This window comes from Pseudophryne corroboree, chromosome 1, assembly GCF_028390025.1.
Source record: "Pseudophryne corroboree isolate aPseCor3 chromosome 1, aPseCor3.hap2, whole genome shotgun sequence".
Taxonomy (NCBI): Eukaryota; Metazoa; Chordata; class Amphibia; order Anura; family Myobatrachidae; genus Pseudophryne; species Pseudophryne corroboree.
Window position 1 is genome coordinate 136,667,288 of NC_086444.1, and position 23,484 is coordinate 136,690,771.

The 23,484-nt window shown below is 48.9% G+C and overlaps 1 protein-coding gene across 2 annotated transcripts in view; it reads left to right on the top strand.

Moving 5' to 3' along the window:
* Nucleotides 1-23,484, top strand: part of CWC27 (CWC27 spliceosome associated cyclophilin) — a 643,952-nt gene that overhangs the window by 133,529 nt on the left and 486,939 nt on the right. The window lies entirely within an intron of this gene.

A 23,484-nucleotide genomic window follows, 5' to 3' on the forward strand; every position in this document is an offset into this window, starting at 1 on the left:
GTAAGTTGTTTGCGGTACCTCTCCGTATTGAATGACCCATTATCAGCACTAATGTAGAAATTCAGCAATACAGTATATGGAGCATTCCCTGCATTAAACAGTAAGGATACTAGAGCCCATGCAGTAATTAAAGGATCATAGACCAAGTACTATTATACAGGTTAATAAAGTCCACGGATGGGTATAGTGTATATCAGAGAAGATTCCCTAAGCTCTGAAGTGATCACATCAGAACTTTCCATTGATCAAGGCATTTGTGACAGGTGTAGGCAGGTGTCAGCATGTTTTATAATAAAAAATATTCTAACTATTTATTCCCCCCAAATAAATAAATAAAAAATAAATAAAAAATATTGGTTGTTTGGCAGCATATATGTTAGGCATATCTACATCTCTAAATGTTTAGTGCAAAGTGAGCTGTCTTTAAAACCAATCTATGAGAGGTTCTTGCGCAACCTGGTTATGCATTGTAAATTATTGCCGCTGTAATAAAAGGGAGTGGGGGGGGGGGGGGGGGCAGAGTTGAACAAAGTCCGGCACCTACGGCAGCTCGCAGGCTATTACATTTTGCCCCAAACGTCAATAGACGTTTACATCAAAATACACAGGTGATGAATTCAGGCTAAAACATACAGAGGGAGATGTCTCAACCTTTGGCGTGTGGTTAAGTGGAGAAGCTTTCCAAAGCAGCCTGTCAGATCCTAGCTGTAATTTCAAAGACTGCTAGATAAATAACAGAAGCTGATTGGTTGCTTTGCCCAAAAGACTGGAGAAAAGGGGACTTCAATAAGAGATTTTAAAAACAGATATTTCACCTATAGGGGTCTATTCAACAATAATGTCGATATTGCCCCGATCATTATCGGGCAATATCGTTGCGGGGGAAAAAAAAGTTAACACTTTTTTTTTTTTTTTTTTATTATAATGCTATTCGGCATAAATCTTCACAGAAACAGCGGTTGCGGTAACAGTTGTTTCTGCAAAGTTCTAGAAGGCTTTGTTTTTGGAATTAAAAAAAAAACTTCTGTTTCTCTAACGTCCTAAGTGGATGCTGGGGACTCCGTAAGGACCATGGGGATTAGCGGCTCCGCAGGAGACTGGGCACAACTATAAAGAAAGCTTTTAGACTACTGGTGTGCACTGGCTCCTCCCACTAAGACCCTCCTCCAGACCTCAGTTAGATTCTTGTGCCCGGCTGAGCTGGATGCACACTAGGGGCTCTCCTGAGCACCTAGAAAGAAAGTATATTTAGGTTTTTTATTTTCAGTGAGATCTGCTGGCAACAGACTCACTGCAGCGAGGGACTAAGGGGAGAAGAAGCGAACCTACCTAACAGGTGGTAGTTTGGGCTTCTTAGGCTACTGGACACCATTAGCTCCAGAGGGATCGACCGCAGGACCCGACCTTGGTGTTCGTTCCCGGAGCCGCGCCGCCGGCCCCCTTACAGAGCCAGAAGCACGAAGCAGGTCCGGAAAATCGGCGGCAGAAGACTTCGGTCTTCACCAAGGTAGCGCACAGCACTGCAGCTGTGCGCCATTGCTCCTCATGTACACCTCACACTTCGGTCACTGATGGGTGCAGGGCGCTGGGGGGGGGCGCCCTGAGGGCAATAAATAACACCTTGGTTGGCAAAATATACATCATATATAGTCCTAGAGGCTATATAGATGTAAAATTACCCCTGCCAGTATTACAGAAAAAGCGGGAGAAAGTCCGCCGAAAAGGGGGCGGGGCTTCTCCCTCAGCACACTGGCGCCATTTTTCCCTCACAGTTCCGCTGGAAGGAAGCTCCCTGGCTCTCCCCTGCAGTCTGAATACTACAGAAGGGTAAAAAAGAGAGGGGGGGCACTAATTTTAGGCGCAATATAGATATTATAAGCAGCTATAGGGAAAACACTCATTGATAGTGGGATCCCAGTGTTATATAGCGCTCTGGTGTGTGCTGGCATACTCTCTCTCTGTCTCTCCAAAGGGCTTTGTGGGGTCCTGTCCTCTGTCAGAGCATTCCCTGTGTGTTTGCGGTGTGTCGGTACGGCTGTGTCGACATGTTTGATGAGGAGGCTTATGTGGAGGCGGAGCAGATGCCTGTAAATGTGATGTCACCCCCTGCGGGGTCGACACCTGAGTGGATGGTGCTGTGGAAGGAAGTACGTGATAGTGTCGACTCCTTACATAAAAGGTTCGACGACATACCAAATGTGGGACAGCTGGCTTCTCAGCCTGTGCCTGCCCAAGCGTCTCAAAAACCATCAGGGGCTCTGAAACGCCCGCTACCTCAGATGGTTGACACAGATGTCGACACGGATACTGACTCCAGTGTCGACGACGATGAGACTAATGTAACTTCCAGTAGGGCCACACGTTACATGATTGAGGCAATGAAAAATGTGTTGCACATTTCTGATGTTACACCCGGTACCACAAAAAAGGGTATAATGTTTGGAGAGAAAAAACTACCTGTAGCTTTTCCTCCGTCTGAAGAATTAAATGAAGTGTGTGAAGAAGCGTGGGCTTCCCCTGATAAAAAGCTGGTAATTTCTAAGAGGTTACTAATGGCGTACCCTTTCCCGCCAGAGGATAGGTCACGCTGGGAAATATCCCCTAGGGTGGATAAAGCGCTCACACGCTTGTCAAAGAAGGTGGCACTACCGTCTCCGGATACGGCCGCCCTGAAGGAATCTGCTGATAGAAAACAGGAGGCTATCCTGAAATCTATATTTCTCTAACGTCCTAGTGGATGCTGGGAACTCCGAAAGGACCATGGGGAATAGCGGCTCCGCAGGAGTCTGGGCACAACTAAAAGAAAGCTTTTAGACTACCTGGTGTGCACTGGCTCCTCCCACTATGACCCCCCTCCAAGCCTCAGTTAGATTTTTGTGCCCGGCCGAGCTGGATGCACACTAGGGGCTCTCCTGAGCTCTTAGAAAGAAAGTATATTTTAGGTTTTTTATTTTACAGTGAGACCTGCTGGCAACAGGCTCACTGCAACGAGGGACTAAGGGGAGAAGAAGCGAACCTACCTGCTTGCAGCTAGCTTGGGCTTCTTAGGCTACTGGACACCATTAGCTCCAGAGGGATCGACCGCATGGAACTGGCCTTGGTGTTCGGTCCCGGAGCCGCGCCGCCGTCCCCCTTACAGAGCCAGAAGCAAGAAGAAGTCCGGAAAATCGGCGGCATGAAGACTACTGTCTTCACCAAGGTAGCGCACAGCACTGCAGCTGTGCGCCATTGCTTCTCATACACACTTCACACTCCGGTCACTGAGGGTGCAGGGCGCTGGGGGGGGGGCGCCCTGAGCAGCAATAAAAACACCTTGGCTGGCAAAACAATCACAATATATAGCCCCAGAGGCTATATATGTGATAATTACCCCTGCCAGAATCCTTAAAAAAGCGGAAGAATAGTCAGCGAAAAAGGGGCGGAGCTATCTCTCTCAGCACACTGGCGCCATTTTTCCCTCACAGTTCCGCTGGAAGGAAGCTCCCTGGCTCTCCCCTGCAGTCTACACTACAGAAAAGGGTAAATAAGAGAGGGGGGGCACTAAATTTAGGCGCAGTAAATATTATAGCAGCTATAGGGGACATAATTCAGTTAGTCCCTGCATTATATAGCGCTCTGGTGTGTGCTGGCATACTCTCTCTCTGTCTCCCCAAAGGGCTTCTGTGGGTCCTGTCCTCTGTTAGAGCATTCCCGGTGTGTGTGCGGTGTGTCGGTACGTCTGTGTCGACATGTTTGAGGAGGAAAATTATGTGGAGGCGGAGCAGATGCCTATAGAAGTGATGTCACCCCCTGCGGGGCAGACACCCGAGTGGATGGTTTTATGGAAGGAATTACGTGCGAGTGTCGACTCCTTACACAAAAAATTTGACGACATGCCAACTGCGGGACAGCCAGCTTCTCAGCTCGTGCCTGCCCAGGTGTCTCAAAGGCCATCAGGGGCTCTAAAACGCCCGCTACCTCAGATGGCAGACGCAGATGTCGACACGGATACTGATACCAGTGTCGACGACGATGAGTCTAATCTAATGTCCACTAAGGCCATTCGTTGCATGATTGAGGCAATGAAAGAGGTGTTACACATTTCAGATATAAACCCAGGTACCACTAAAAAGGGTATTATGTTTGGGGAGAAAAAACTACCCGTAGTTTTTCCCCCATCTGAAGAATTAAATGAAGTGTGTGAAGAAGCGTGGGCTTTCCCTGATAAAAGATTGATAATCTCAAAAAAATTACTAATGGCGTTCCCTTTCCCGCCAGAGGATAGGGCACGTTGGGAAACACCTCCTAGGGTGGATAAAGCGCTCACACGTTTGTCTAAAAAGGTGGCACTTCCGTCTCCGGATACGGCCGCCCTGAAGGAGCCTGCGGATAGAAAGCAGGAGGCGATCCTGAAGTCTATATATACACACACAGGCATTATACTTAGACCAGCTATTGCGTCAGCATGGATGTGCAGTGCTGCCGCTGCATGGTCAGATTCCCTGTCAGAAAATATTGACACCCTAGACAGGGACACTATTCTGCTAACCATAGAGCATATAAAAGACTCAGTCTTATACATGAGAGATGCACAGAGGGAGATCTGCCGGCTGGCATCTAAAATAAGTGCATTGTCCATTTCTGCTAGGAGAGGCTTATGGACTCGGCAGTGGACAGGGGATGCAGATTCCAAAAGGCACATGGAAGTTTTGCCTTATAAGGGTGAGGAGTTATTCGGGGATGGTCTCTCGGACCTCGTTTCCACAGCAACAGCTGGGAAGTCAGCATTTTTACCCCATGTTCCCTCACAGCCTAAAAAAGCGCCGTTTTATCAGGTACAGTCCTTTCGGACCCAGAAAAACAGGCGAGGAAAAGGCGGGTCCTTTCTGTCCAGAGGTAGGGGAAAAAGGCTGCAACAAACAGCTGGTTCCCAGGAGCAAAAGTCCTCCCCTGCTTCTTCCAAGTCCGCCGCATGACGGTGGGGCTCCACAGGCGGAGCCAGGTACGGTGGGGGGCCGCCTCAAAAATTTCAGCGATCAGTGGGCTCGCTCACAGGTGGATCCCTGGATCTTTCAAGTAGTATCTCAGGGGTACAAGCTGGAATTCGAGGCGTCTCCCCCCCGCCGTTTCCTCAAATCTGCCTTGCCAACAACTCCCTCGGACAGGGAGGCTGTGCTAGAGGCAATTCACAAGCTGTATTCCCAGCAGGTGATAGTCAAGGTGCCCCTACTTCAACAAGGACGGGGTTACTATTCCACACTGTTTGTGGTACCGAAACCGGACGGTTCGGTGAGACCCATTTTAAATTTGAAATCCTTGAACACATACATAAAAAAATTCAAGTTCAAGATGGAATCGCTCAGGGCGGTTATTGCAAGCCTGGACGAGGGAGATTACATGGTATCGCTGGACATCAAGGATGCTTACCTACATGTCCCCATTTACCATCCTCACCAGAAGTACCTCAGGTTTGTGGTACAAGATTGTCATTACCAATTCCAGACGTTGCCGTTCGGTCTCTCCACGGCTCCGAGGGTCTTTACCAAGGTAATGGCGGAAATGATGATACTCCTTCGAAGGAAGGGAGTTTTAATTTTCTCTAACGTCCTAGTGGATGCTGGGGACTCCGTCAGGACCATGGGGAATAGCGGCTCCGCAGGAGACAGGGCACAAAAGCAAGCTTTTAGGATCACATGGTGTGTACTGGCTCCTCCCCCTATGACCCTCCTCCAAGCCTCAGTTAGGTTTTTGTGCCCGGCCGAGAAGGGTGCAATCTAGGTGGCTCTCTTAAAGAGTTACTTAGAAAAAGTTTTTAGGTTCTTTATTTTCAGTGAGTCCTGCTGGCAACAGGCTCACTGCATCGAGGGACTTAGGGGAGAGATTTTCAACTCACCTGCGTGCAGGATGGATTGGATTCTTAGGCTACTGGACATAGCTCCAGAGGGAGTCGGAATACAGGGCTCGCCCTGGGGTTCGTCCCGGAGCCGCGCCGCCGACCCCCCTTGCAGACGCTGAAGATGAAGAGGTCCGGAACCAGGCGGCAGAAGACTCTCAGTCTTCATCAGGTAGCGCACAGCACTGCAGCTGTGCGCCATTGTTGTCAGCACACTTCACACAGCGGTCACGGAGGGTGCAGGGCGCTGGGGGGGGGGCGCCCTGGGCAGCAATGTATAATACCTGTATGGCGAAAAATACATCACATATAGCCCTTGAGGCTATATGGATGTATTTAACCCCTGCCAGATATCTAAAACTCCGGAGAAGAAGCCCACCGAAAAGGGGGCGGGGCCTATTCTCCTCCGCACACAGCGCCATTTTCCCTCACAGAAAGGCTGGTGGGAAGGCTCCCATGCTCTCCCCTGCACTGCACTACAGAAACAGGGTTAAAACAGAGAGGGGGGGCACTGATTTGGCGATATGTATATATATTAAAATGCTATAAGGGAGGAACACTTATATAAAGGTTGTCCCTGGATAATTATAGCGTTTTGGTGTGTGCTGGCAAACTCTCCCTCTGTCTCCCCAAAGGGCTAGTGGGTCCTGTCCTCTATCAGAGCATTCCCTATGTGTGTGCTGTATGTCGGTACGTGTGTGTCGACATGTATGAGGAAAATATTGGTGAGGAGGCGGAGCAAATTGCCTGTAATGGTGATGTCACTCTCTAGGGAGTCGACACCGGAATGGATGGCTTATTTATGGAAATTACGTGACAATGTCAACACGCTGCAAGCCGGTTGACGACATGAGAGGGCCGGCGAACAAATTAGTATCTGTCCAGGCGTCTCAAACACCGTCAGGGGCTGTAAAATGCCCATTTACCTCAGTCGGTCGACACAGACCCAGACACGGACACTGATTTCAGTGTCGACGGTGAAGAAACAAACGTATTTTCTTTTAGGGCCACACGTTAAGGGCAATGAAGGAGGTGTTACATATTTCTGATACTCCAAGTACCACAAAAAAGGGTATTATATGTGAGGTGAAAAAACTACCTGTAGTTTTTCCTAAATCAGATAAATTAAATGAAGTGTGTGATGATGCGTGGGTTTCCCCCGATAGAAAATTATTGGCGGTATACCTTTTCCCGCCAGAAGTTAAGGTGCGGTGGGAAACACCCCTCAGGGTGGATAAGGCGCTCACACGCTTATCAGAACAAGTGGCGGTACCATCTACGGATAGGGCCGTACTTAAGGAGCCAGCTGATAGGAGGCTGAAAAATATCCTAAAAAGTATACACACACATGCTGGTGTTATACTGCGACCAGCGATCGCCTCAGCCTGGATGTGCAGAGCTGAGGTGGCTTGGTCGGATTCCCTGACTAAAAATATTGATACCTTTGACAGGGACAGTATTTTATTGACTATAGAGCATTTAAAGGATGCATTTCTATATATGCGAGATGCGCAGAGGGATATTTGCACTCTGGCATCAAGAGTAAATGCGATGTCCATATCTGCAAGAAGATGTTTATGGACACGACAGTGGTCAGGTGATGCAGATTCCAAACGGCACAAAGATGTATTGCCGTATAAAGGGGAGGAGTTATTTGGGGTCGGTCCATGGGACCTGGTGGCCAGGGCAACTGCTGGAAAATCCACCGTTTTTTACCCTAAGTCACATCTCTGCAGAAAAAGACACCGTCTTTTCAGCCTCAGTCCTTTCGTCCCTATAAGAGTCATATCTGCCCAGGGATAGAGGAAAGGGAAGAAGACTGCAGCAGGCAGCCCATTCCCAGGAACAGAAGCCCTCCACCGCTTCTACCAAGTTCTCAGCATGACGCTGGGACCGTACAGGACCCCTGGATCCTACAAGTAGTATCCAAGGGGTACAGATTGGAATGTCGAGAGGTTTCCCCCCTCGCAGGTTCCTGTAGTCTGCTGTACCAATGTCTCCCTCCGACAGGGAGGCAGTATTGAAAACAATTCACAAGCTGTATTCCCAGCAGGTGATAATAAAATTACCCCTCCGACAACAAGGAAAGGGGTATTACTCCACACTATATGGTGGTACTGAAGGCTAGGTGAGACCTATTCTAAATCTGAAAAATTTGAACACTTACAAGGGTTCAAATCCAGATGGAGTCACTCAGAGCAGTGATAGCAAAGAACAAGGGGACTATATGGTGTCCCGGGACATCAGGGATGCTTACCTCCATGTCCCAAAATTTGCCTTTTCTCACCAAGGGTACCTCAGGTTCGTGGTACAGAACTGTCACTATCAGTTTCAAGACGATGCCGTTGGATTGTCCAAGGCACCCCGGGTCCTTACCAAGGTAATGACCGAAAGGAGGATTCGTCTTCAAAGAAAATGGACGACCTCCTGATAAGAACAAGGTCCAGAGAACAGTTGGAGGTCGGAGTAGCACTATCTCAAGTAGTTCTACGACAGCACGGGTGGATTCTAAATATTCCAAAACCGCAGTTGTTCCGACGACACGTCTGCTGGTCCTAGGGATGATTCTGGACACAGTCCAGGAAAAGGTGTTTCTCCCAGAGGAGAAAGCCAGGGAGTTATCCGAGCTAATCGGGATCCTCCTAAAACCAGGAAAAGTGTCAGTGCATCATTGCACAAGAGTCCTGGTAAAAATGGTGGCTTATTACGAAGCGCTTCCATTCGGCAGATTTCACGCAAGAACTCTTCAGTGGGATCTGCTGGACAAATGGTCCGGATCGCATCTTCAGATGCATCAGCGGATAACCCTATATCCAAGGACAAGGGTGTCTCTCCTGTGGTGATTACAGAGTGCTCATCTTCTAGAGGGCCGCAGATTCGGCATTCAGGATTGGATGCTCGTGACCACGGAGGCCAGCCTGAGAGGCTGGGGAGCAGTCACACAAGGAGTGTGATCAAGTCTGGAGAATTCTCTCCACATAAATATACTGGAGCTAAGAGCAAATTTATAATGCTCTAAGCTTAGCAAGACCTCTGCTTCAAGGTCAGCCGGTATTGATCCAGTGGGATAACATCACGGCAGTCGCCCACGTAAACAGAAAGGGCGGCACAAGAAGCAGGAGGGCAGTGGCAAAACTGCAAGGATTTTTCGCTAGGCGGAAAATCATGTGATAGCACTGTCAGCAGTGTTCATTCCGGGAGTGGACGACTGGGAAGCAGACTTCCTCAGCAGGCACGACCTCCACCCGGGAGAGTGGGAACTTCATCGGGAAGTTTTCCGCATGATTGTGAACCGTTGGGAAAGACCAAAGGTGGACATGATGGCGTCCCGCCCGAACAAAACGGGACAGGTATTGCGCCAGGTCACGAGACCTTCAGGCGATAGCTGTGGACGTCCTGGTAACACCGTGGGTGTAACAGTCGGTGTATGTGTTCCCTCCTCTGCTTCTCATAACCAAGGTATTGAGAATTATAAGACATAGAGGAGTAAGAACTATACTCGTGGCTCCGGATTGGCCAAGAGGGACTTGGTAACCGGAACTTCAAGAGATGCTCACAGAGGACTAATGGCCTCGGGAGCTAAGAAGGGATTTGCTTTCAGCAAGTACCATGTCTGTTCCAAGAGGAACCGTGGCATCGGCCTTTAAGAAAGGACCTGCTCCAGCAGGGACCTTGTCTGTTCCAAGACTTACCGCGACTGCGTTTGACGGCATGGCGGTTTGAACGCCGGATCCTAAGGGAAAAGGCATTCCGGAAGAGGTCATACCTACCCTGGTCAAAGCCAGGAAGGAGGTGACCGCACAACGTTATCACCACATGTGGTAAAAATATGTTGCGTGGGTGAGGCCAGGAAGGCCCCACGAAAAAAATTTCAACTAGGTCGATTTCTGCACTTCCTGCAAACAGGAGTGTCTATGAGCCTCAAATTGGGGTCCATTAAGGTTCAAGTTTCGGCCCTATAGATTTTCTTCCAGAAAGAATTGGCTTCAGTTCCTGAAGTCCAGACGTTTGTCAAGGGAGTATTGCATATACAGCCCTTGTGTGCCTCCAGTGGCACCGTGGGATCTCAACGTAGTGTTGGGATTCCTCAAATCATATTGGTTTGAACCACTCAAATCTGTGGATTTGAAATATCTCACATGGAAAGTGACCATGCTGTTGGCCCTGGCCTCGGCCAGGCGATTGTCAAAATTGGCGGCTTTGTCTTACAAAAGCCCATATTTGATTTTCCATTCGGGACAGAGCAGAACTGCGGACTCGTCCCCAGTTTCTTCCTAAGGTGGTGTCAGCGTTTCACCTGAAACAACCTATTGTGGTGCCTGCGGCTACTAGGGACTTGGAGGACTCCAAGTTGCTAGACGTTGTCAGGGCTCTGAAAATATATATATATATATAATTCCAGGACGGCTGGAGTCGGAAAGTCTGACTTGCTGTTTATATTGTAGGCACCCAAGAAGCTGGGTGCTCCTGCTTCTAAGCAGACTATTGCTCGTTGGATTTGTAGTACAATTCAGCTTGCACATTCTGTGGCAGGCCTGCCACAGCCAAAATCTGTAAATGCCCATTCCACAAGGAAGGTGGGCTCATCTTGGGCGGCTGCCCGAGGGGTCTCGGCTTTACAACTTTGCCGAGCTGCAACTTGGTCAGGGGCAAACACGTTTGCTAAATTCTACAAATTTGATACCCTGGCTGAGGAGGACCTGGAGTTCTCTCATTCGGTGCTGCAGAGTCATCCGCACTCTCCCGCCCGTTTGGGAGCTTTGGTATAATCCCCATGGTCCTGACGGAGTCCCCAGCATCCACTAGGACGTTAGAGAAAATAAGATTTTACTTACCGATAAATCTATTTCTCATAGTCCGTAGTGGATGCTGGGCGCCCATCCCAAGTGCGGATTGTCTGCATTACTTGTACATAGTTATTGTTACAAAAAAATCGGGTTATTATTGTTGTGAGCCATCTTTTTTAGAGGCTACTTCATTGTTATCATACTGTTAACTGGGTTCAAATCACAAGTTGTACGGTGTGATTGGTGTGGCTGGTATGAGTCTTACCCGGGATTCAAGATCCTTCCTTATTGTGTACGCTCGTCCGGGCACAGTACCTAACTGAGGCTTGGAGGAGGGTCATAGGGGGAGGAGCCAGTACACACCATGTGATCCTAAAAGTATGCTTTTGTGCCCTGTCTCCTGCGGAGCCGCTATTCCCCATGGTCCTGACGGAGTCCCCAGCATCCACTACGGACTATGAGAAATAGATTTATCGGTAAGTAAAATCTTATTATCCCGTACTTGGACGATCTCCTGATAAAGGCGAGGTCCAGAGAGCAGTTGTTGGTAGGGGTAGCACTATCTCCGGAAGTGCTACAACAGCACGGCTGGATTCTAAACATTCCAAAGTCACAGCTGGTCCCTACGACACGCCTGCAGTTCCTAGGGATGGTTCTGGACACAGAACAGAGAAAAGTGTTTCTCCCGGAGGAAAAGGCCAAGGAGCTGTCATCTCTAGTCAGAGGCCTCCTAAAACCAAAACAGGTGTCGGTGCATCATTGCACGCGGATCCTGGGAAAAATGGTAGCTTCCTACGAAGCGATTCCATTCGGCAGGTTTCATGCAAGAACTTTTCAGTGGGACCTGTTGGACAAGTGGTCCGGATCGCATCTTCAGATGCATCATCTGATAACCCTGTCTCCAAGGACAAGGGTGTCTCTGCTGTGGTGGCTGCAGAGTGCTCATCTTCAGGAGGGTCGCAGATTCGGCATACAGGACTGGGTCCTGGTGACCACGGATGCCAGCCTTCGAGGCTGGGGAGCAGTCACACAGGGAAGAAACTTCCAAGGACTATGGTCAAGTCAGGAGACTTCCCTGCACATAAATATTCTGGAACTAAGGGCCATTTACAATGCCCTAAGTCAGGCAAAACCCCTGCTTCAAAACCAGCCGGTACTGATCCAGTCAGACAACATCACGGCGGTCGCCCATGTAAATCGGCAGGGCGGCACGAGAAGCAGGACGGCGATGGCAGAAGCCACAAGAATTCTCCGATGGGCGGAAAATCACGTGTTAGCACTGTCAGCAGTGTTCATTCCGGGAGTGGACAACTGGGAAGCAGACTTCCTCAGCAGGCACGACCTCCACCCGGGAGAGTGGGGACTTCATCCAGAAGTCTTTCAAATGATTGTAAACCAGTGGGAAAAACCACAGGTGGACATGATGGCGTCCCGCCTAAACAAAAAGCTAGAAAAATATTGCGCCAGGTCGAGAGACCCGCAGGCGATAGCTTTGGACGCTCTGGTAACACCGTGGGTGTACCGATCGGTTTATGTGTTCACTCCTCTTCCTCTTATACCAAAGGTACTGAGGATAATAAGGAGAAGAGGAGTAAGAACTATACTCATTGTTCCGGATTGGCCAAGAAGAGCTTGGTACCCGGAACTTCAAGAAATGATGTCAGAGGACCCATGGCCTCTTCCGCTCAGACAGGACCTGCTGCAGCAGGGGCCCTGTCTGTTCCAAGACTTACCGCGGCTGCGTTTGACGGCATGGCGGTTGAACACCGGATCCTGAAGGAAAAGGGCATTCCGGAGGAAGTCATTCCTACGCTGATAAAAGCTAGGAAAGAAGTAACCGCAAACCATTATCACCGCATATGGCGAAAATATGTTGCGTGGTGTGAGGCCAGGAAGGCTCCAACGGAAGAATTTCAGCTGGGCCGATTCCTGCACTTCCTACAGTCAGGGGTGACTATGGGCTTTAAATTGGGTTCCATTAAGGTCCAGATTTCGGCTCTATCGATTTTCTTCCAGAGAGAATTGGCTTCACTACCTGAAGTTCAGACTTTTGTTAAGGGAGTGCTGCATATCCAGCCCCCTTTTGTGCCTCCAGTGGCACCTTGGGATCTCAACGTGGTGTTGGATTTCCTAAAGTCACATTGGTTTGAGCCACTGAAAACCGTGGATTTGAAATATCTCACGTGGAAAGTGGTCATGTTGTTGGCCTTGGCTTCGGCCAGGCGTGTTTCAGAATTGGCGGCTTTGTCATTTAAAAGCCCTTATCTGATTTTCCATATGGATAGGGCAGAATTGAGGACTCGTCCCCAGTTTCTCCCCAAAGTGGTATCAGCTTTTCATCTGAACCAACCTATCGTGGTGCCTGCGGCTACAAATGACTTGGAGGCTTCCAAGTTGTTGGACGTAGTCAGGGCTCTGAAAATCTATGTTTCCAGGACAGCTGGAGTCAGAAAGACTGACTCGCTCTTTATCCTGTATGCGCCCAACAAGTTGGGTGCACCTGCTTCTAAGCAGACTATTGCTCGCTGGATCTGTAGTACGATTCAGCTTGCACATTCTGCGGCTGGACTGCCGCATCCTAAATCAGTGAAAGCCTATTCCACGAGGAAAGTGGGCTCTTCTTGGGCGGATGCCCGAGGGGTCTCGGCTCTTCAACTTTGCCGAGCTGCAACTTGGTCAGGGGCAAACACGTTTGCAAAATTCTACAAATTTGATACCCTGGCTGAGGAGGACCTTGAGTTCTCTCATTCGGTGCTGCAGAGTCATCCGCACTCTCCCGCCCGTTTGGGAGCTTTGGTATAATCTCCATGGTCCTTACGGAGTCCCCAGCATCCACTTAGGACGTTAGAGAAAATAAGAATTTACTCACCGGTAATTCTATTTCTCTAACGTCCTAGTGGATGCTGGGGACTCCGAAAGGACCATGGGGAATAGCGGCTCCGCAGGAGACTGGGCACAAAGTAAAAGCTTTAGGACTAGCTGGTGTGCACTGGCTCCTCCCCCTATGACCCTCCTCCAAGCCTCAGTTAGATTTTGTGCCCGAACGAGAAGGGTGCAATCTAGGTGGCTCTCCTGAGCTGCTTAGAGTAAAAGTTTAAAAATTACGTGACAGTGTCAGCTCTATATAAAAAAACAGTGGTTGACATGAGACAGCCGGCTACTCAGCTTGTGCCTGTCCAGACGTCTCATAGGCCGTCAGGCAGATGGCAGATACAGACGCCGACACGGATACTGACTCCTGTGTCGACGGTGAAGAGACAACCGTGATTTCCAGTAGGGCCACACGTTACATGATTGAGACAATGGAAAATGTTTTATACATTTCTGATAATGCGAGTACCACCAAAAAAGGGGTATTATGTTCGGTGAGGGAAAAACTACCTGTAGTTTTCCTGAATCTGAGAAATAAAATGTGTGATGATGCGTGGGTTTCCCCCCGATAACAATTAATAATTTCTTAAAAAGTATTGGCTGCATACCCTTTCCCGCCAGAGGTTAGGATGCATTGGGAAACACCCCCTAGGGGGGATAAGGCGCTCACACGCTTGTAAGAACAAGGGCTCTACCCTCTCATGAGATGGCCGCCCTTAAGGATCCTGCTGATAGAAAGCAGGAGGGTATCCAAAAAAAGGTATTTACACACATACTGGTGTTATACTGCGACCAGCTATCGCCTCAGCCTGGAGGTGCAGTGCTGGGTTGGCATGGTCGGATTCCCTGACTGGAAATATTGATATCCTAGATAAGGATAGTATATTATTGCCTATAGAGCATTTAAAAGATGCATTTCTATATATGCATGATGCACAGCGGAATAATTGCCGACTGGCATCAAGTATAAGTGCGTTGTCCAATTCTACCAGTAAAATGGTCAGGTGATGCGGATTCCAAACGTCATTTGGAAGTATTACCTTTGAAAGGGGACATTTGGGGTCGGTCTTTTAGACATGGTGGCCACGGCAACAGCTGGGAAATCCACGTTTGTACCCCAGGTCGCCTCTCAAAATAAGACGCCGTATTATCAGGCGCAGTCCTTTGTTGGCAAGCGGACAAAAGGTTCCTCTTTTCTGCTCGTGACAGAGGGAGAGGAAAAAGGCTGCAGAGATCAGCCAGTTCCCAGGAACAGAAACCCTTTCCAGCCTCTGCCAAGCCCTCAGTATGACGCTAGGGCTTTACAAGCTCAGGCACGGTGGGGGCCCGTTCTCAATGAATTTCAGTGCGCAGTGGGCTCACTCGCAAGTAGACCCCTGGATCCTTCAGGTAATATCTCAGGGGTACATATTGGAATTCGAGACGTCTCCCCCTCGCCGTTTCCAAAAGTCGACTTTACCGACGTCTCCCTCTGACAGGGAGGCAGTTTTGGAAGCCATTCACAAGCTGTATTCCCAGCAGGTGATAATCAAGGTACCCCTCCTGCAACAGGGAACGGGGTATTATTCCACACTATTGTGGTACCGAAGCCAGACGGCTCGGTGAGACCGATTCTAAAATCTAAAATCTTTGAACACTTACATACAGAGGTTCAAATTCAAGATTGAGTCACTCAGAGCAGTGATTGCGAACCTGGAAGAAGGGGACTACATGATGTCTCGGGACATCAAGGATGCTTACCTTCATGTCAAAATTTACCCTTCTCACCAAGGGTACCTCAGGTTTATGGTACAGAACTGTCACTATCAGTTCAGACGCTGCCGTAGGGATGGTCCACGGCACCCCGGGTCTTTACCAAGGTAATGGCCGAAATGATGATGTTCCTTCGAAGGAAGGGAATTTTAGTTATCCCTTACTTGGACGATTCCCTGATAAGGGTAAGATCCAGGGAACAGTTGGAGGTTGGTGTAGCACTATCTCAGATAGTGTTGCGGCAGCACGATTGGATTCTCAATATTCCAAAATCGCAGCTGGTTCCGTCGACGTGTCTTCTGTTCCTAGGGATGATCCTGGACACAGTCCAGAAAAAGGTGTTTCTCCCGGAGGAGAAAGCCAGGGAGTTATCCGAGCTAGTCAGGAACCTCCTCAAACCGAGCCAAGTCTCAGTGCATCAATGCACAAGGGTTCTGGGTAAAATGGGGGCTTCCTACGAAGCAATCCCATTCGGCAGATTCCACGCAAGAACTTTCCAGTGGGACCTGCTGGACAAATGGTCCGGGTCGCATCTTCAGATGCATCAGCGGATAACCCTGTCACCAAGGACAAGGGTGTCCCTCCTGTGGTGGTTGCAGAGTGCTCATCTTCTAGAGGGCCGCAGATTCGGCATTCAGGACTGGGTCCTGGTAACCACGGATGCCAGCCTGCGAGGCTGGGGAGCAGTCACACAGGGAAGGAATATCCAGGACTTATGGTCAAGCCTGGAGACATCACTTCACATAAATATCCTGAAGCTAAGGGACATTTACAATGCTCTAAGCTTAGCAAGACCTTTGCTTCAAGGACAGCCGGTGTTGATCCAGTCGGACAACATCACGGCAGTCACCCACGTAAACAGACAGGGTGGCACAAGAAGCAGAAGGGCAATGACAGAAGCTGCAAGGATTCTTCGCTGGGCGGAAAATCATGGGATAGCACTGTCAGCAGTATTCATTCCGGGAGTGGACAACTGGGAAGCAGACTTCCTCAGCACGACCTCCACCCGGGGAGAGTGGGGACTTCACCCAGAAGTCTTCCACAGGATTATAAACCGTTGGGAAAAACTCGACAGGTATTGCGCCAGGTACAGGGACCCTCAGGCAATAGCTGTAGACGCTCTGGTAACACCGTGGGTGTACCAGTCAGGGTATGTGTTTCCTCCTCTGCCTCTCATACCCAAGGTACTGAGATTGATAAGATGGTGAGGAGTAAGCACTATATTCGTGGCTCCGGATTGGCCAAGAAGGACTTGGTAACCGGAACTTCAAGAGATGCTCACGGAGGATCCGTGGCCTCTACCTCTAAGAAGGGACCTGCTCCAGCAAGGACCCTGTCTGTTCCAAGACTTACCGCGGCTGCGTTTGACGGCATGGCGGTTGAACGCCGGATCCTGAAGGAAAAAGGGCATTCCGGATGAAGTCATCCCTATCCTGATCAAAGCCAGGAAGGATGTAACCGCAAAAACATTATCACCGCAATTGGCGAAAATATGTTGCGTGGTGCGAGGCCAGTAAGGCCCGACGGTGGAAATTCGACTGGGTCGATTCCTACATTTCCTGCAAACAGGAGTGTCTATGGGCCTGAAATTGGGGTCCATTAAGGTTCAAATTTCGGCCCTGTCAATTTTCTTCCAAAAAGAACTAGCTTCAGTCCCTGAAGTTCAGACGTTTGTAAAAGGGGTACTGCATATACAGCCTCCTTTTGTGCCTCCAGTGGCACTTGGGATCTCAATGTAGTTTTTTTTGGATTCCAAAAGTCACATTGGTTTGAACCACTTAAATCTGTGGAGTTAAAATATCTCACATGGAAAGTGGTCATGCTGTTGGCCCTGGCCTGGGCCAGGCGCGTGTCAGAATTGGCGGCTTTATCCTGTAAAAGCCCTTATCTGATTTTCCATTCGGACAGGGCGGAATTGAGGACTCGTCCTCAATTTCTCCCTAAGGTGTTTTCAGCATTTCACTTAAACCAACCTATTGTGGTGCCTGCGGCTACTAGGGACTTGGAGGATTCCAAGTTGCTGGACGTAGTCAGGGCCCTGAAAATATATGTTTCCAGGACGGCTGGAGTCAGAAAATCTGACTCGCTGTTTATCCTGTATGCACCCAACAAGCTGGGTACTCCTGCTTCTAAGCAGACGATTGCTCGTTGGATTTGTAGTACAATTCAGCTTGCACATTCTGTGGCAGGCCTGCCACAGCCAAAATCTGTAAAAGCCCATTCCACACGGAAAGTGGGCTCATCTTGGGCGGCTGCCCGAGGGGTCTCGGCTTTACAACTTGCCGAGCAGCTACTTGGTCAGGGGCAAACACGTTTGCTAAATTCTACAAATTTGATACCCTGGCTGAGGAGGACCTGGAGTTCTCTCATTCGGTGCTGCAGAGTCATCCGCACTCTCCCGCCCGTTTGGGAGCTTTGGTATAATCCCCATGGTCCTTTCGGAGTCCCCAGCATCCACTAGGACGTTCGAGAAAATAAGAATTTACTTACCGATAATTCTATTTCTCATAGTCCGTAGTGGATGCTGGGCGCCCATCCCAAGTGCGGATTGTCTGCATTACTTGTACATAGTTATTGTTACAAAAATCGGGTTATTGTTGTTGTGAGCCATCTTTTCAGAGGCTCCTTCTGTTATCATGCTGTTAACTGGGTTCAGATCACAAGTTGTACGGTGTGATTGGTGTGGCTGGTAATGAGTCTTACCCGGGATTCAAAATCCTTCCTTATTGTGTACGCTCGTCCGGGCACAGTATCCTAACTGAGGCTTGGAGGAGGGTCATAGGGGGAGGAGCCAGTGCACACCAGCTAGTCCTAAAGCTTTTACTTTGTGCCCAGTCTCCTGCGGAGCCGCTATTCCCCATGGTCCTTTCGGAGTCCCCAGCATCCACTACGGACTTTGAGAAATAGAATTATCGGTAAGTAAATTCTTATTTTCTCATAGTCCGTAGTGGATGCTGGGCGCCCGTCCCAAGTGCGGATTGTCTGCAATACTTGTATATAGTTATTGCTTAACTAAAGGGTTTTTGTTGAGCTATCTGTTGAGAGGCTCAGTTGTTATCATGCTGTTAACTGGGTATTGTATCACGAGTTATACGGTGTGATTGGTGTGGCTGGTATGAGTCTTACCCGGGATTCAAAATCCTTCCTAATTGTGTCAGCTCTTCCGGGCACAGTATCCTAACTGAGGTCTGGAGGAGGGTCTTAGTGGGAGGAGCCAGTGCACACCAGTAGTCTAAAAGCTTTCTTTATAGTTGTGCCCAGTCTCCTGCGGAGCCGCTAATCCCCATGGTCCTTACGGAGTCCCCAGCATCCACTACGGACTATGAGAAATAGAATTACCGGTGAGTAAATTCTTATTTTTTCACTCTGCGCATGCTCAGTCATTTTTACTGAACAGTGCAAATAGCCTCCTATGCACATTAAGTCTGCAGTATAACAAGCGGCAATTGATAGCCTAATTGCTGCTTGTCATAATATCCTGCAGGGAGTGATGGGAAAAATTCCCTCTGTCCCTGTATTTTTGGTCAAAAGTAAGGATTTTTTTTTTATATAACGCTATTCTAAAATGGTGTTATATAAATATTTTTCGGGAAGTTTAACTTTTTATGCTTGTTGAATAGCATAAAATGTTAAACCACAATAGAGGTCAATGGAGCGGTCTCTACTGTGTGATATTCAGTGAGATGGCTGTGAACAGAGAAGATAATTCAGTTATCTTCTCCGTTAACCATGCTATTCAGCAAAGTTTTATGTAAAAAATTCGGAAACACTCGTTTCTGCATTTTTTCCCCCCCAGGAAAATAAGCATCCTGAATAGGCCTCATAGACTAGTGTCTAGATAAGGACTTCACTTTTTTGTGTGTGAGCGATGAATGATAGACACCCCTGATATATAATATATATAAAATATAATAGCCATGTTGCTCTGTGAGAGGTGGATATATATATATATATATATGTTTCTCTAACGTCCTAGTGGATGCTGGGGACTCCGTAAGGACCATGGGTAATAGACGGGCTCCGCAGGAGACAGGGCACTCTAAGAAAGAATTTGGATACTGGTGTGCTCTGGCTCCTCCCTCTATGTCCCTCCTCCAGACCTCAGTTTGAATCTGTGCCCGGACGAGCTGGGTGCTACTTAGTGAGCTCTCCTGAGCTTGCTATAAGAAAGTATTTTGTTAGGTTTTTTATTTTCAGGGAGCTCTGCTGGCAACAGACTCCCTGCATCGTGGGACTGAGTGGAGAGAAGCAGCCCTACTCTCTGAAGATAGGTCCTGCTTCTTAGGCTACTGGACACCATTAGCTCCAGAGGGATCGTACACAGGATCTCACCCTTTGTCGTCCGATCCCCCTCGCAGAGCCGGAAGACAGAAGCCGGGTGAAAGAAGCAAGAAGACTTCGAAATCGGCGGCAGAAGACTCCAGTCTTCATATGAGGTAGCGCACAGCACTGCAGCTGTGCGCCATTGCTCCCACACTACACCCACATACTCCGGTCACTGTAAGGGTGCAGGGCACAGGTGGGGGGGGGGCGCCCTGGGCAGCAATTAGAGACCTCTTTGGCAAAAGTTTGCATAATATACAGTTGGGCACTGTATATATGTATGAGCCCCCGCCAAAATTGTACATGAAAGCGGGACAGAAGCCCGCCGTCGAGGGGGCGGGGCTTCTTCCTCAGCACTCACCAGCGCCATGTTTTTCTCCACAGCACCGCTGAGAGGAAGCTCCCCAGTCTCTCCCCTGCAGTTACACGGTAGAAGAGGGTAAAAAGAGAGGGGGGCACATAATTATGCGCAAAAATCAATATAAACAGCAGCTACTGGGTTAACATTAAGTTACTGTGTTATTCCTGGGTTAATAGCGCTGGGGTGTGTGCTGGCATACTCTCTCTCTGTCTCTCCAAAGGGCCTTATGGGGGAATTGTCTTCAGATGAGCATTCCCTGAGTGTGCGGTGTGTCGGTACGTGTGTGTCGACATGTCTGAGGCAAAAGGCTCCCCTAAGGAGGAGATGGAGCAAATATGTGTGTGAGAGGGTGTCTCCGTCGACAACGCCGACACCTGTTTGGATATGTGTAATTAAGTGCTAAGGTGAATTTATTGCACAAAAGATTAGAGAACAGACAGGAAATCTACCCATGTCTGTCCCTATGTCGCAGAGACCTTTAGAGTCTCTCAATGCTCACTATCCAAAATAATAGACACTGATATCGACACGTAGTTTGACTCCAGTGTCGACTACGATAATGGAAAGTTACAGCCAAAATGGCAGAAAAGTATTCAATATATGATTATTGTAATAAAAGATGATTTGCATATCACTGATGACTCATCTGTCCCTGACACAAGGGTACACATGTTTAAGGGGAAGCTGAGGTAAATTTCCCTCCTCTCATGATGAAAAAGAGCGGGAATCTCCAGACAAGAGACTGCAGTTTCCCAAAAAGAATTCTCAGGCAGTATCCTTTCCCCACTAGGGCCAGGATATGATGGGAATCTTCCCCTAGGGTGTCACGTTTGCCCAAAAGGTAGCCCTGACGTAACAGCTATTCTCAGGGATCCTGCAGATAGCGTGCACATTCTGGTACACTACTTAGACCGGCGATTGTGTCGGCATGGGTTTATAGCGCTGTGGCAGCGTGGACAGGTACCTTATCAGCAGAGATTGAGACCCTAGTATGTATATAGATATATATATATATGTATATAGATATATATATATATATATATATTAAAGATGCTGTCTTAAGAGATATGTATATATAAAACATGCCCAAGGAGACATGAGTATACTGGGTCCTAGAGTCAAAGCTATGTCGATTTCTGCTTGACGTGTCCTGTAGAATATGCAATGGACAGATGATGCCGATTTAAGAGGCATATGGAAGGCTGAGGATTGTGTGGAGAAGGGTTCTCGGACCTGGTCTCCACAGCTATAGCTGGTAATTCTGATATTTTGCCTTATGTTCCTACACAGCCTAGGAAAGCACGATATTATCAAATGCAGCCTTTCGAATAAAGAAACAAGAAGGTCCGAGGTGCGTACTTTCTTGCCAGAGGCGGGGGCAGAGGAAAGAAGCTGCACAACACAGCTAGTTCCCAGGAACAGAAGTCCTCCCCGGCCTCTACAAAAATCCACTGCATGTCGCTGGGGCTCCACAGGCGGAGCTAGGCCCGGTAAGGGGACCCCTTCGTAAGTTCAGCCACAAGTGGGTTCACTCCCTGTTAGATCCCTGGGCAATAGATATTGTGTCTCAGGGATACAAGCTGGACTTTGAGAAGATGCCCCCTCACCGACGGCCCTGCCGGCTTCCCCCCACGAGAGGGAAACAGTGTTAACTGCAATTCACAAATTGTATCTTCAACAGGTGGTGGTCAAGGTTCCCCTCCTTCAACAAGGAGGGGGTTATTATTCGACCATGTTGTAGTCCCGAAACCAGACGGTTCGGTCAGACCCATATTGAATTTAAAATCCCTGAACATATACCTGGAAGGGTTCAAGTTGGAATCGCTAAGAGCGGTCATTGCAAGCCTGAAAGGGGGAGATTTTATGGTGACTCGGGACGTAAAGGATGCATACCTTCATGTCCCCATTTATCCACCTCATCAGGCGTACCTCAGAATTGCGGTACGGGATTGTCATTACCAATTTCAGACGTTGCCATTTGGTCTCTCAACGGCCTTGAGAATATTCACCAAGGTAATGGCGGAAATGATGGTGCTCCTGCGGAAGCAAGGTGTCACTATTATGACGTACTTGGACGATCTCCTCATAAAAGCGAGATCAAGAGAGCAGTTGTTGAACAGCGTATCACTTTCTCTGGAAGTGTAACGGCAACACGGCTGGATTCTATATATTCCAAAGTCGCAGTTGGTTCCTACAGCTCATCTGCCTCTCCTAGGCATGATCCTAGACACAGACCAGAAAAGGGTTTATCTCCCGATAGAGAGAGCTCAGGAGCTCGTGACACTGGTCAGGAATCTATTAAAACCAAAACAGGTGTCCGTGCATCACTGCACTCGAGTCCTGGGAAGGAGGGTGGCATCATACGAGGCCATTCCCTTCGGCAGGTTCCATGCGAGGACCTTCCAATGGGACTTACTGTACAAGTGGTCCGGATCACATTTTCAGATGCATCGGTTAATCACCCTATCCCCCAGGGCCAGGGTGTCTCTCCTGTGGTGCCTGCAGAGTGCTCACCTTCTCGAAGGTCGCAGATTCGGCATTCAGGACTGGGTCCTGGTGACCACGGATGCAAGCCTCCGAGGGTGGGGGGCAGTCACACAGGGAAGAAATTTCCAAGGGCTGTGGTCAAGGCAGGAGACTTGCCTTCACATCAATATCCTGGAACTAAGGGCCATATACAACGCCCTAAGTCAAGCGGAGACCCTGCTTCGCGACCAACCGGTTCTGATTCAGTCAGACAATATCACAGCAGTGGCTCATGTAAACCGCCAAGGCGGCACAAGGAGCAGGGTGGCGATGGTAGAAGCCACCAGAATTCTTCCCTGGGCGGAGAATCACGTAAGCGCACTGTCAGCAGTGTTCATTCCGGGAGTGGACAACTGGGAAGCAGACTTCCTCAGCAGGCACGACCTCCACCCGGGAGAGTGAGGACTTCATCAAGAAGTCTTCATGCAGATTGCAAGTCGGTGGGAACTGCCACAGGTGGTCATGATGGCATCCCGCCTTAACAAAAAGCTGCAGAGATATTGCGCCAGGTCAAGAGACCCTCAGGCGATAGCTGTGGACGCACTGGTGACACCGTGGGTGTTCCCGTCGGTCTATGTATTTCCTCCTCTTCCTCTCATACCCAAGGTGCTGAGAATCATAAGGAAAAGAGGAGTGAGAACAATACACTTTGTTCAGGATTGGCCAAGAAGGACTTGGCATCCAGATCTGCAAGAAATGCTCACAGAGGACCCGTGGCCTCTGCCTCTAAGACAGGACTTGTGCAACAGGGGCCCTGTCTGTTCCAAGACTTACCGCGGCTGCATTTGATGGCATGGCGGTTGAACGCCGGATCCTAGCAGAAAAAGGCATTCCGGATGAGGTCATTCCTACGCTGATAGAGGCTAGGAAGTATGTGACGGCTCAACATTATCACCGTATATGGCGAAAATATGTTGCTTGGTGTGAGGCCAGGAATGCCCCTACGGAGGAATTCCAGCTGGGCCGTTTCCTTCACTTCCTACAGTCGGGAG